Source organism: Homarus americanus, unplaced genomic scaffold, assembly GCF_018991925.1.
Source record: "Homarus americanus isolate GMGI-L3 unplaced genomic scaffold, GMGI_Hamer_2.0 scaffold41027, whole genome shotgun sequence".
Taxonomy (NCBI): Eukaryota; Metazoa; Arthropoda; class Malacostraca; order Decapoda; family Nephropidae; genus Homarus; species Homarus americanus.
In genome coordinates this window covers 8611585-8626267 of record NW_024745073.1, presented here as the reverse complement: position 1 = coordinate 8626267, position 14683 = coordinate 8611585, and positions in this window count along the sequence as shown.

Here is a 14683-nt window from a genome sequence, read left to right as displayed (position 1 = left end):
GGAAAGTTACCAAGAGTATCAATGGTGGCAAGTTACTAAGGGCATCAATGGTGGCAAGTTACTAAGGGCATCAATAGAAGCAAGTTACTAAGGGCATCAATGGAAGCAAGTTACTAAGGGCATCAATGGTGGCAAGATACCAAGGTGATCAATAGAAGCAAGTTACTAAGGGCATCAATGGTGGCAAGTTACTAAGGGCATCAATGGTGGCAAGTTACTAAGGGCATCAATGGAGGCAAGTTACTAAGGGCATCAATGGTGGCAAGTTACTAAGGGCATCAATGGTGGCAAGTTACTAAGGGCATCAATAGAGGCAAGTTACTAAGGGCATCAATGGTGGCAAGTTACTAAGGGCATCAATAGAGGCAAGTTACTAAGGGCATCAATGGTGGCAAGTTACTAAGAGCATCAATAGAGTTAAGTTACTAAGGGCATCAATGGTAGCAAGTTACTAAATGCCTCAATAGAGTCATGTTACTAAGGGCATCAATGGAGGCAAGTTACTAAAGGCTTCAATGGAGGCAAGTTACTAAGCGCATCAATAGAGGGAAGTTACTAAGGGCATCAATTTTGGCAAGTTACTAAGGGCATCAATAGAGGCAAGTCCCTAAGGGCATCAATAGAGGCAAGTCCCTAAGGGCATCAATAGAGGCAAGTCCCTAAGGGCATCAATGGTGGCAAGTTACTAAGGGCATCAATGGTGAAAAGCAGAGATTACTAAGGGCATCAATGGTGGCAAAGTTACTAAGGGCATCAATGGTGGCAAGTTACTAAGGGCATCAATGGTGGCAAGTTACTATGGGCATCAAAGGAGGCAATTTACTAAGGGAATCAATTGTGGCAAGTTACTAAGGGCATCAATGGTGGCAAGTTACTAAGGGCATCAATAGAGGCAAGTTTCTAAGGACATCAATGGTGGCAAGTTACTAAGGACATCAATGATGGCAAGTTAATAAGGGCATCAATAGAGTCAAGTTACTAAGGGCATCAATAGAGTCAAGTTACTAAGGGCATCAATAGAGTCAAGTTACTAAGGGCATCAATAGAGTCAAGTTACTAAGGGGATCATTGGTGGCAGGTTACTAAGAACATCAATGGTGGTGTGTTACTAAGGACATCAATGGTGGCAAGTTACTAAGGGCATCAATGGTGGCAAGTTACTAAGGGCATCAATAGAGGCAAGTTTCTAAGGACATCAATGGTGGCAAGTTACTAAGGGCATCAATGGTGGCAAGTTACTAAGGGCATCAATGGTGGCAAGTTACTATGGGCATCAAAGGAGGCAATTTACTAAGGGAATCAATTGTGGCAAGTTACTAAGGGCATCAATGGTGGCAAGTTACTAAGGGCATCAATAGAGGCAAGTTTCTAAGGACATCAATGGTGGCAAGTTACTAAGGACATCAATGGTGGCAAGTTACTAAGGGCATCAATAGAGTCAAGTTACTAAGGGCATCAATAGAGTCAAGTTACTAAGGGCATCAATAGAGTCAAGTTACTAAGGGCATCAATAGAGTCAAGTTACTAAGAACATCAATGGTGGTGTGTTACTAAGGACATCAATGGTGGCAAGTTACTAAGGGCATCAATGGTGGCAAGTTACTAAGGGCATCAATAGAGGCAAGTTTCTAAGGACATCAATGGTGGCAAGTTACTAAGGGCATCAATGGAGGGAAGTTACTAAGGGCATCAATTTTGGCAAGTTACTAAGGGCATCAATAGAGGCAAGTCCCTAAGGGCATCAATGGTGGCAAGTTACTTTAGAAATAATAGAACCCAAGTTACTAAGGGCATCAATGAGTGGCAAGTTACTAGAGCATATGGCAAGAGTTACTAAGAGCATCAATAGAGTTAAGTTACGAAGGGCATCAATGGTAGCAAGTTACTAAATGCATCAATAGAGTCATGTTACTAAGGGCATCAATAGAGGCAAGTTACTAAGGGCATCAATGGAGGGAAGTTACTAAGGGCATCAATGGAGGCAAGTTCCTAAGGGGATCAATGGAGGCAAGTTGCTAAGGGGATCAATGGAGGCAAGTTGCTAAGGGCATCAATGGAGGCAAGTTACTAAGGGCATCTTTGGAGTCAAGTTACTAAGGGCATCAACGGTGACAAGTTACTAAGGGCATTAATGGTGGCAAGTCACTAAGAGCATCGATAGAGGCAAGTTATTAACGGCATCAATGGTGGCAAGTTACTAAGGGCATCAATAGAGGCAAGTTACTAAGGGCATCAACGGGCATCAATGGTGGCAAGTTACTAAGGGCATCAATGGTGACACAACATTAAGGGCAACAATGGTGACACGTTACTAAGGGATCAATGGAGGCAAGTTACTAAGGGGATCAATGGTTTACTAAGGGCATCAATGGTGCGTTACTAAGCATCAATGGAGGCAAGTTACTAAGGGGATCAATGAGGGCAAGTTACTATGGCATCAATGGTGGCAAGATACTAAGGGCATCAATAGAGGCACGTTTCTAAGGGCATCAATGGTGGCTAAGTTACTAAGGCATCAACGGTGGCAAGCCAATTAATGGTGGCAAGTTACTAAGGGCATCAATAGAGGCAGTTACTAAGGGCGCATCAATGCAGGGCAAGTTACTATGCGCATCAATAGAGGAAGTTACTAGGGCATCAATAGAGGCAAGTTTCTAAGGCATCAATGGTGGCAAGTTACTAAGGCATCAATAGAGGAAGTTACTAAGGCATCAATTTTGGGCAAGTTACTAAGGGGATCAATCGTGGCAAGTTACTAAGGGCATCAATAAAAGCAAATTTTTAAGGACGTCAATGGTGGCAAGTTACTAAGAACATCAATGGTGGCAAGTTACTAAGGGCATCAATGGAGGCAAGTTACTAAGGGGATCAATCGTGGCAAGTTACTAAGGGCATCAATAAAAGCAAATTTTTAAGGACGTCAATGGTGGCAAGTTACTAAGAACATCAATGGTGGCAAGTTACTAAGGGCATCAATGGAGGCAAGTTACGAAGGGCATCAATAGAGGCAAGTTACTAAGGGCATTAATGGTGGCAAGCTACTAAGGGCATCAATAGAGGCAAGTTACTAAGGACATCAATGGAGGAAAGTTATTAAGGGCATCAATGGAGGAAAGTTACCAAGGGGATAAATGGTGGCAAGTTACTAAGGACATCAATGGTGGCAAGTTACTAAGGGCATCAATAGAAGCAAGTTACTAAGGGCATCAATGGTGTCAAGTTACTAAGGACTTCAAGGGAGGAAAGTTATCAAGGACATCAATGGAGGAAAGTTACCAAGGGGATCAATGGTGGCAAGTTACTAAGGGCATAAATGGTGGCAAGTTACTAAGGGCATCAATGGTGGCAAGTTACTAAGGGCATCAATGGTGGCAAGTTACTAAGGGCATCAATGGTGGCAAGTTAAGGACTTCAAGGAGTGAAAGTTATTATGACATCAATGGAGGAAAGTTACCAAGGGCATCAATGGTGGCAAGTTACTGGCGGGCATCAATAGGAAGCTGCCATTAAGGACATCAATGGAGGAAAGTTATTAAGGGCATCAATGGAGGAAAGTTACCAAGGGGATTAATGGTGGCAAGTTACTAAGGACATCAATGGTGGCAAGTTATTAAGGGCATCAATAGAAGTAAGTTACTAAGGGCATCAATGGTGGCAAGTTACTAAGGGCATCAATGGTGGCAAGTTACTAATGGCATCAATAGAGGCAAGTTACTAAGGACATCAATGGTGGCAAGTTACTAAGGGCATCAATGGTGGCAAGTTACTAAGGGCATCAATGGTAGCAAGTTACTAAGGGCATCAATGGTGGCAAGTTACTAAGGGCATCAATGGTAGCAAGTTACTATGGGCATCAATAGAGTGAAATTACTAAGGGCACCAATAGAGTCAAGTTACTAAGGCCATCAATAGAGTCAAGTTACTAAGGGCATCATTGGTGACAAGTTACTAATGGCTTCAATGATGGAAAGTTACTAAGAGCATCAATGGTGGTGTGTTACTAAGGACATCAATGGTGGCAAGTTACTAAAGGCATCAATGATGGAAAGTTACTAAGGGCATCAATGGTGGCAAGCTACTAAGGGCATCAATAGTGGCAAGTTACTAGGGGATCAATGGAGGCAAGTTACTAAGGGCATCAATGGTGGCAAGCTACTAAGGGCATCAATGGAGGCAAGTTACTAAGGGGATCAATGGAGGCAAGTTACTAAGGGCATCAATGGCAGAGTTACTAAGGAGCATCAATAGAGGCAAGTTACTAAGGGCATCAATGGTGGCAAGTTACTAAGGGCATCAATGGTGGCAAGTTACTAAGGGCATCAATGGTGGCAAGTTACTAAGGGCATCAATAGAGGCAAGTTACCAAGAACATCACAGGAAACATTTCATGAGTAACTACATAGTGGGAGCTGCACGCGATATACTGGCTGGTTGTCGCGGGTTATCTCTGATGGAAAGCAAGTCAAGTGTTTACAGAGAAATGGTACCACTGATGATGAACGAGGCTGACACGGGTAGGTCTGTCTTAAATGTATTGCCAACACATCATGCAAAGTGAAGGCATTGGTGTTCTCATACTGTATACTATTTTAGCAAGGGATTACTGGGAAGATCAGTATACGTATATGCTGGCCGTGCAGGTTAATATATCAACAAAGAAAGGTTCCTACCCTCACCGCGAAACTGTGTGTTCCCTTGAATTGAGATATGCCTTTGCTACAGGGACAAGTCTCTTTCCATCTTTCTCACTGTAGATGCATTTCAACATCATAACTGCTGCCTACTACCAGTCTTCTCTCTAGTATTACAGTTGTGACGAGCACTTGGCAATGGCAGTAAATTTAAGGCAGATGTGGTCCTATAATCAGTAGTTGGTGTAAAAGTTGCTGCACCAATAGAAGTGAGGAAGGTAACCCAGTGGACGTCAAGGGGTCACTGCCGTACATCTACTGTACAGAATTCTCGTAATAAATGTGGCAACCGAGTGATTGTGAAGGAGTCATTATAAATGGACGTTTGTTTATTAACAGTAATCACATTTCCTCTGTTAAACTGCAGTATTTTAGCCGGCCTGGTCACCTTACTACAGCTTCTCTCAATATAATTCTCTGGGAAACTGAAGATTAACCTACTTAATTTGGTTTTCGTGTCCGTTATACAAGTAACTTTTTTTCTAAATTTTAACAGTCAGCCTTGAAAAGGGTGACTATCAATAATATAACGTAGGTTTATTGACCTGGTAATTTCAGGATATCTTATCAGTTCCACCATATGTCCACTTTCTCTAGCGGTTGTGATGGTTGGTCAGTTCTTTGTTACAACCTTTATTGCCCGATGTTAGTACAGGAGGAAAATGTAGCATTCAACAGTAAACCTGCCATGTTTGGTCGCGTCACACAGACATCCTCGCCCAGGAGGCTGTAGTGAAAGGCAATTATAAATATACTTAATAGGTCAGTCCAATTCAAATTTAGTGTGACCAGTTTCCTTAAACCTCGACACACTTTATTCTCGGCTTTTTTTTTCTTGTTAAATTTTGAAGGAAATAATCTCCCTCGCCACCACGGTACTGTGTCAGCCCAATGTGGAACTTGTGACTGCACTAAATGGGTTGCTCACCTGTACTCGTCTTCAGGACTGAGTACAGTAGCGAGGCAAACAGCTGGCATCGGCAGGGACGCTCACCTCCCTGGGGCAGTTGCCCTGCTACCAAACAATGCTCTTAGTGTCCCAGCTGATCCCAACCCAAGTAAATGCTTATGCTGGGGATAATTGTTATACATATTTATTACACCGCAACATGCTGGTGTGCATCCCTAATATGGTGTATTAAACAAAGATACTATTGGGCCGACTTACTTTATTACAAAAGTTTTAACAGTAAATTACATCATACTACTAATGAATCTAACACGTTAAACATTCAGTTATGCTTGCTAGTTCACAAGGTCAAGGGTGGGTAGAAGACGGCAGGCAGGAGGGTGGGTAGTAGACGGCAGCAGTTGTACACACCAGGACGAGCGTGCAGTGGTCAATACGCCCCCAACATCCTCCACTCATCTGTCAAGGAAGATCATTTATACCGACTGAAGATTTTAGTTTTATTACAACTTCTGGGTTAAAGCATCAACTTGAATTATTCTTTGTGCTCTTAACTGGAAAATTTACCATTAACTCCCTTAATGGGTAGAGATATTTAAGAGTAAGGCTCCAGGAGTCTATATGGAAACGGGGAGTCAGATTAAATTGTCAGTTTGACCATAAATCACCTCGAGGCCGGACTTGGGACAATCTGACGCACATTGGTCAGTTAATACCTTTTATACGACTCTTCCTAGGGCGAGAAACTGTCTTCCCTCTAGAATAAAATTTACAAGATTCGAATTACAGTATATGCGATTCGAATATAGTGAACGGTGTGTTAACTTTACTCGCTCGTTCAGGCAATTTGCGTCAGAAATATCCGCTTCCGGCCTCAGTGTGAGCGGGTCCTTACTTTTCAGCCAAGAGGATTATTATGGGAAGGTGTGGTTCAGTAGTCCCACGTGGTCAGAGCTCCCACACAACAGTCTAGGAACGTTTTGTAGTTGGTCGAGTTCTTCAATACAGGTCTCGTGTGGCTTGTGTTTCTGGCAGTCACCTAGAAAATTTATAACAATTATTTTAAAGAATCTGTAGCTCCTGGGTTCCTGGCTTTTAACTGAATAAAGAATGTAATCCCGGATATTGTTAGTGCTATGTCCATTGGCTATTAATCTTTAAATATCAAAGGTGATTTTGTTTATGCTTCACCAAAATATAACTTCCCATAGCTTAAAATACAATTACTCAACATAAATTTTTTGACTATGCTAAAGTTCCATACTGCTGCCGTGACAAAAAATTGGGACAATTTATTTACTTTATTCCATTTGCACTGCCTGGCACATGCAAGAAACTCGAAGGCTCAATTATAAACGGATTCTTTCACAACACTTTAAAAACAAGGGGTCTCTGTACTCAAGAGGTCAAGTCATTGTATTAAAAGGTTTATTATGTCTTAATAGGTTAATTCTCTGTACTCTAAGGGTAAATATACCTTATAGGAACTTTCAACATACCCAAGGGGTTAAACTGGTTCTTACCCTTCTGTAGTGTTATCTCCTGACACGTATGAAGCGTCTCAACACAGCAGCAGTAAAGTAACTATTATAGATAACGTTCATTAAATCTTACCTCATGAGTGAATCCTGGTGTAGCACTGCTGTAAGCTTGGCCATGGGGAGCTGTTCACACGAGTGATGTTAACAAGGTAGCAGTCAATGGGTCAGTCAAGTCAGGTAAGGTGTTCATTAAGTCTACCGAGTTAAAATTCATCTGTTCAATTATCAGTTTAGATTACTTATTAGCCAGTGAGATGGTGATACCCCTCCAGCCAGAGGGCCCTGTAGGGCGCCCCTCCAGCCAAAAAAAAAGACCGACCGATTCCAGGGTAAAAAAAAGGTTAAGTGCATAATTATAATAAAATGCACCACCACGCCCAGTGCCAAATAAAGCACAGCAGCCATTTGGCATCAGGAAGAATAGATGCCACCTTGATTGGCTCTTGGTATAAAAAAGATAGAGGTACTGCCCTGGTCACCGCCAGCAATAACAGTCCACCGCCTCACCAGGTGCCACAAAAAATTGCACCACTTTGACCAATGCCAGAACAGCATCAAGAGTATAACCACAACAAACCAAGCTGAAGCACGAATCCTTCCCCATCCAGAGCCCCCCCTCCCATCACCCCCTCCACCCATTACCTCCCCTCACCCCCTCCCACCAGCTTATACACCAACCTACCCGCCTTGTAAGCTCCCCACGTGTTAAACCCTTAAGCTACTAGAATACATTTACCCAACCACCACAGGACTCGTATGGAATTACAGCTATGTACCAAACTACTATTATAAGTACACTACAATTACTACTACCTGAACATTGAAGGTTTCCATGCTTCTACACAAGCTCTGTACATGCAATAATGTTGTACATTTATCCACAAAACTCTCCCACACGTACATACAATACTGCTGCACTCAAAGCGGTCACACACCTGTACATACAATATTACACTGACAGCTGTAACCTTACACAAACAACCAAACATTCTGTACAGAGTTCACGCACAGTACAAACGAGCATATACACACTTCACATGGAGACAGCTACTCTCCTTTACCACCCACCCCCCCCCCACACACACACACATTTGCTCAGGGTGTTCACGTACAATGATTCACATTCTTTGGACCTCAGGTTATTACCATAATTTTGTCGCCTCTGCAGATAATTGTTGTCAGCCTCCGGTTGTCCTCCTGCGGGTCACGGCCGCCTCCGGTTGTCCTCCTGCGGGTCACGGCCGCCTCCGGTTGTCCTCCTGCGGGTCACGGCCGCCTCCGGTTGTCCTCCTGCGGGTCACGGCCGCCTCCGGTTGTCCTCCTGCGGGTCACGGCCGCCTCCGGTTGCCCTCCTGCGGGTCACGGCCGCCTCCGGTTGCCCTCCTGCGGGTCACTTAAGCCTCCGGATAGTTATGAAAGTTCCCTCTACCATTGATCATCTCATTGTAATTCACCTCTTAACGTTATTACTAAACATGACACTTTTGCCACAAACTATACTTGTACATCAGGCAAGAGAAGGTGGTAATATACTGTACTACACAGACCTGCTTAGTAGGTTGTGTGACCTCTTTCCACTCCGCACTTCGGGGGGGCCTCTTCAACTCCGCACTTCGGGGGCCTCTTCAACTCCGCACTTCGGGGGCCTCTTCAAACCCAGCTCACGCACTTCGGGGGGGGGCCTCTTCAACTCCGCACTTCGGGGGCCATCATCTTCCTGTAATAAGTGTACTTACGTTACTTAATTCATATTAAAAGCATTTTCAAATTTGTCCATCCTCCTGTTGTTATCACAGGAACTGTATAATATACTACACCATCTTGTGTGTGTGTCAATGACCAGACTTAACTATGGATCTAACAACTCCGCCATTAAAAATAACAAGTAACTCAAGCTGGCTTTCAAGGAGTTCCTTTTTGTCTTGTGATAACCAAATAGTAACGTCTTTAAAGGTACAAGCTGAAACATCTTCCCAAGCACACTTGTACACATGCCAGCATATGAACCGTCGCCTCACCTGTATCTACATGGACCCAGAGGTTCAGAGACCTGTGAAACCTGTGAATATCCGAGTTTATGAAGTGACAGGTGAAGAAACAAGGCTTTTGTTGGCGAGTGTACACACAGTATTACACGGATACACCTTTGTCAACCTTCTACACTTAAGGAAAATGGATAAAATATCTTGAACAATACACAAGCTTGATATGACTAAAGGGAGATCAAGTTACCTAAAAAAAAAAAGAGAAGCTCTCTGGTCTACCCAGTTCCACAGCATCCTCCTCCAGTCGTCCTCATCAGGGGCGCCTGCACTGTCACCACCAGTCCACCATCTGTCCACCTGTAATAAATTTAAGGTGAAAATACGGACATTCAGAAATGACTCAAATTACCTGGAGTTGTTAGGTTTAGTTAATTCAATAATTGTTTCAAGACATAATTGATAAATGTATAGTTAAATACACAAAAGAATTGATGTGACTAAGAGGGAGATAAATTTACCTGAGAAAAGAAGAAAAAGTAGTCGTCTGGTCTATCCACCGGCCCACGGCACCATCCTTGAGTCTCCCATCACCAGGCTGCCATAATCTGTAATAAACTTAAGGTGAGAAACCATTAACTTTGTTCTATATCGAGTAACAAAAGCTTAATTATTCTCTTGGGGTAAAAAGTCTAGAATTAAATACAATTCTTACAAAGCTCCTGAATAACGGGAAACTATGGTCTATTGGTTGGCCAAAAATCAACACGGTTTAAATACATCTCGAGTTACAATTCTTAGTAACACAAGTTAGTCTACACCAAAGAAAAACTTAACATGTGCTTATGCTCAAACTAAACTCTGCCAGACATATGACTACATTACCTACGTTCACTCAACATTCAGGTCAGAAAATCTTTTGAATGAAGCTACAGTTTGTCTGACACTTCAGATTCCTTTACAAGAGAACCAGTTGACATGACACCTTAAGTGACTACAGGTGCAGCTTTACAGTTATTGTCTTCAGCCACAATGTAAGAAACATGGTGATGGAATTTGACAAAAACTGTAAGAAGGTTGATGGAGAAGACCTCACTAACTCACCGTGACAATCCTGCTCATGAATTACTCAAGTCAAGAATTGAAAGACCACAACGACAAAATATTTCAAACTATTATTGAGAACACAATGAATAGTTTTTAAGAAGATTTATTGCATGATACAAGCAAGTTTGTGAACAGTTAAAGCAGTTCTTTAAGATTTGAAGCAACTTCTCAACTTTGTAAAACTTAATACTTAGTTCACAGTAGTCAGCGATGAATGCCTGGATGTTCCTTTTAAATCTGAGACTAATAAAGCAAAGATGCCAATAACTTTGCCAGTTGTGCTCTTAAAACAAAAAATAAAAGTCACTTTAAATCTCGCTTGGAAATTACCATGCGTCTCGTAAGCCACTTGCTAGCACCGTATGGGCTGTCAGTAAGGACCAGTTACACGTTGTCTCCTCGTGCCGAGCCACCGTCCCAGGGAGGGAGGGGAGGGGCTGCTTAGTGTTTTAAGCGAGAAATATTAATGTTCTTATATTGCCACTGAAGCGCTATTTTAACACACATGTCAGGATTTTCTCTCCTACTAGCGCCTGGCTATTGAGAGATACATGCCAAAGCTCGTACAAGAAACAACTATCATCAGTTAAACACTAAAAGTAAATGTTGTAGTGAGGACAACATACTGACGATCATAATGCTCATGTACCTCGACCAGTGTTGCATCTGGACGGATCTTGGTCATTCTACTTATAAGACGACGTTATGATGACATCACACAACTGGCTACCTTTTAGGGTCGTGTGTGAAATGTTCTGTCTACAGGCACTAACAAGCTCTGATTACCCAAGACTTAATGCCCACAAGAGTCCTGTTTTTCTCGAGGGACTTTGAAGATTGTAATGCAAGCAAGAACAAATGTGTTAACACCCTATACAGTTCAGTCAAGGGTGAAAATATTTGACAATATTGGGCCTCACGATCCTGATCAACTAAAAAAGGAACGGATGCCATCTGGTATGAAGGCAAACAGACTTGTTAAGTTACGGCAGAGTGCCTCAAGTGCTGGCATACAAGTCTATGATTTTGGTGACCAAGAAGCGTCATCACCTGTACCTTATGTATACTTATGTTCTTTCACAACAGTTAAGCTGAACTTTGCATTTATATTTTATTATTATTCTTGTATAATTAATAACCAATCGGTCCAAGCTTATTCTTAATGTAAGTAGATTTTGTCTCATACTTTTAGTATATCCAGAATTCTTTTTAATTATAAGAGAAAATAAGCATTTCAGCCAAATCTTAATTTCTGGCCTGAATAAAGACAAAAGTTCTTAGGTCATTCGGGAGCTTTGTAAGAGTTACTTTAAATTCTACACTTTGTTGTCCCTCAGTGGCCATACCAAGACCTCCGAGGCGGTGATGAATACAAGGCCAAAGTAAAGCATCCTGTGATTATACGTGCCAAACTTAATAAAACTCCCTAATGTTACCAGGCAAGGTTAAGTTAATGTGTTCACTCAGGTGATATAACCTTTGGGTGCTTAATCTTCTTGTGATCCAAACTTTATGATCGTAACAAAACCCTCCCGAGGAGATAGTTACCTGTAGTCTGCGGTGTAGTTAACCTGTTAACCTCTTAATTCTTCACCACAGGTTCTTCATCACAGGAACGTACGTGGACTTTGTGAGGTTCTTTAGGGGGTAAACTTGGGTCGCCTTTGAGCACCTCCGGCATCTTGAAGAGGGCACTTAACCCCTCAGGTGGGGGCCTCATCCACAAAGGTAATTGTCCTGTAATATAGAAAATGGCATAATTATTGACGTCATTTTGCATGTTAGGTTTTTAAAAATATATCAATCCAATATTACTTACGAGTATTTCACTGCATGTCAAACAATAGATATATCATGAACAAGGACATCACATTTAAGGTATATACAAAGTCACTTATACACGTGAATACCCTCCACTTATACACAACTTAAAAATCACTCCGTATATTCATATCCGCACAACAAACTATCCTCACTATATACTTCTGTACACTTATTTAAACGTCATACATGCTCCACTGTCACACGCCAGTCATACATGCTCCACTGTCACACACGCCAGTCACACACTGTACAGTCACACACACACACAGCCTAAGTATATGTCACTACTGAAAATACAAACTACAAATACTACAAAGTATGTTAACTACACATTCCGAAGGGTCCTAAGGTACACTACATTACAGAACACTGCACTGGCACTACAAAATACTGACACTACAGTACTACCTAAGCATTATTTACCAAGTTAAAACAAATTCCAACACGCTAAGATGTGCAAACTAAATTTATAATATCCGTGACAAACTATATACAACTTTGTCCTCGAACTACAGTACTGGTTAGGTTTTATCAAGTACCTAAATCCTCTTCCCAGATACAAATGAGAAGATAAACTCGTGGGTTATTTTGTTAAGGTTTACTGTATGTGGGAAGGAATATGAAGTTTGTGGAGTTTTTCCCCCACGACGATGAGTATTGGTGGACGGAACAAAAAAATTCAGCTCGATATTAGCGGAAATAACGGGGTATTCAACGTTTTCTTATGGCTGAATATTAGCGGAAATCACGGAATATTCAGCATTTATTGATACAATTTGAAACAAGTGAACGAGTATTTTCACGGCTCGACAGTAAACCTGTAGCAAAAGAAAGATTAATTCCAATACGTGTAATATATTGATGGGTGGATTAGGAACAGAAGAAACCTGTAATTTGTAATAACATTGAATAGGAGGCAATTGTCAGGATCCACTGTTATACACAGTTAATCTGAAAAACTAATTACAAAAACTAAATATTTATACCAGGAGATGTTTGTAAAAATTATACCACACTTCAGCTTCAACACAGAAAACACCGTCCTCTGGTTTGTCCTTGTAATTCCGTTTTTAAACCTGAATGAAACAAAACTTATTAATATCAGTACCTGTTTATACTAGCAGAGGAAAGATAGTAACAAGGGTTAACTACATAGAACTGTGAACTTCTGTAGGAAAAAAGTATCAAGTACTGTTCTGGCCATTTTCGATTCTGTTAGTGAAGGCATTTTACACTTGGAGGCGAGAGCTATAACCGAGGTCAAGCTACATGGTGTCCTGCCTCAGCCACCAACACACGGGATCTGGAAAACACAGGAACATAAATTAACATGAAGCAAATATAGTTTTCATTCCTCGTTCACCTCTTGCCAACACTTCCTCATACAGCACAGCTAACCAACGTGCCTCACTATATACCTGTACCATTTATGATGAACCAATTATGGATTTTTGAGGATTTCAATAAATATTTTAATTACCTAAATAATCCACCTGGCGGGATAACTATTCTCATCCCCTTCCAAAACCCTTTAATAAATCGTCTCAATTCGTTCCTTAAAGTTGGACAAGAACCTATAAACTTAGGTGGAAAATTAGAGTAGAATAACTTTGGTATTGCAGTTTCGGCCAAGACACGGCCGACTGTTTTAACCATCCCCAACCTTAACATCTTATTTGGCGTATTTATAGCCCCATTTTAACCAAGTGGCAAAGAATAATAACACCAGAGAATAATTTTAGTTTTTTTCATACTTTTTTCTTAGGGGGGGACGGGTCCTTTTCCCCGGAAAGAAATGTCAAATTCGATTAAGTCAAACACCAAAATACACAGAATAAACTAATTACTAAACTACTGGGCATATTGACCGAAACTGCAATTTTACCAACTATTACTGTAATTTTTAACACGAACTAAATTCTTTACAAAATGTCCATCTAATAATAATAATATCCATCTACACATTAACTAAACCACAATAATTCCTTAACCAAATCTTAATAGGGAAAAGTTATCTTCCTCAATAACCAGAACATGACAAATCTTACATTCAAACTTAAGGAAACTCGGGGATTAAGCCGCCCATACACTATCAAATTACGTCATTTAAACTTGCATGTGGCCACGTCAACACCGGTGTAAATCCTTCCCTTAATTCATTATTGGGTACTTAAACATGATCCGTACTACAAGTCAATTATTTCATACGAATTATCCTGTGGTCTATGTTAGGTTAATGTTTACTATATAATTAACTCCTCATGAGCTCCACGAGGGTGACAACCAAGGAATCAATAACGAAAGCTAAACTACTTAGGCCTATTAACTTTTCTTCGATACTTTACCTCAAACTATTTCAAGCTAGTTTTTTCTTCTTTACTCGTCAGTTTTGTGACTTACATTATATGACCATCTTGCAGGAAACTATGAATTAATACGAGGAGGTGGAATAATCTATTGGGCCGACCACTTTAAAACTAAAAAGTGGGGCAACACCAGTCTATATCCTCTATTATTTCTTTGTAAATCACCTTTTCCTGCTCACTTGCCGAGGCGTAACAGGACCTAAGATAATCTGAAATATCCTCGAGGACTATAGGAGACCCAGGCAATAACAAATTAGCAGAC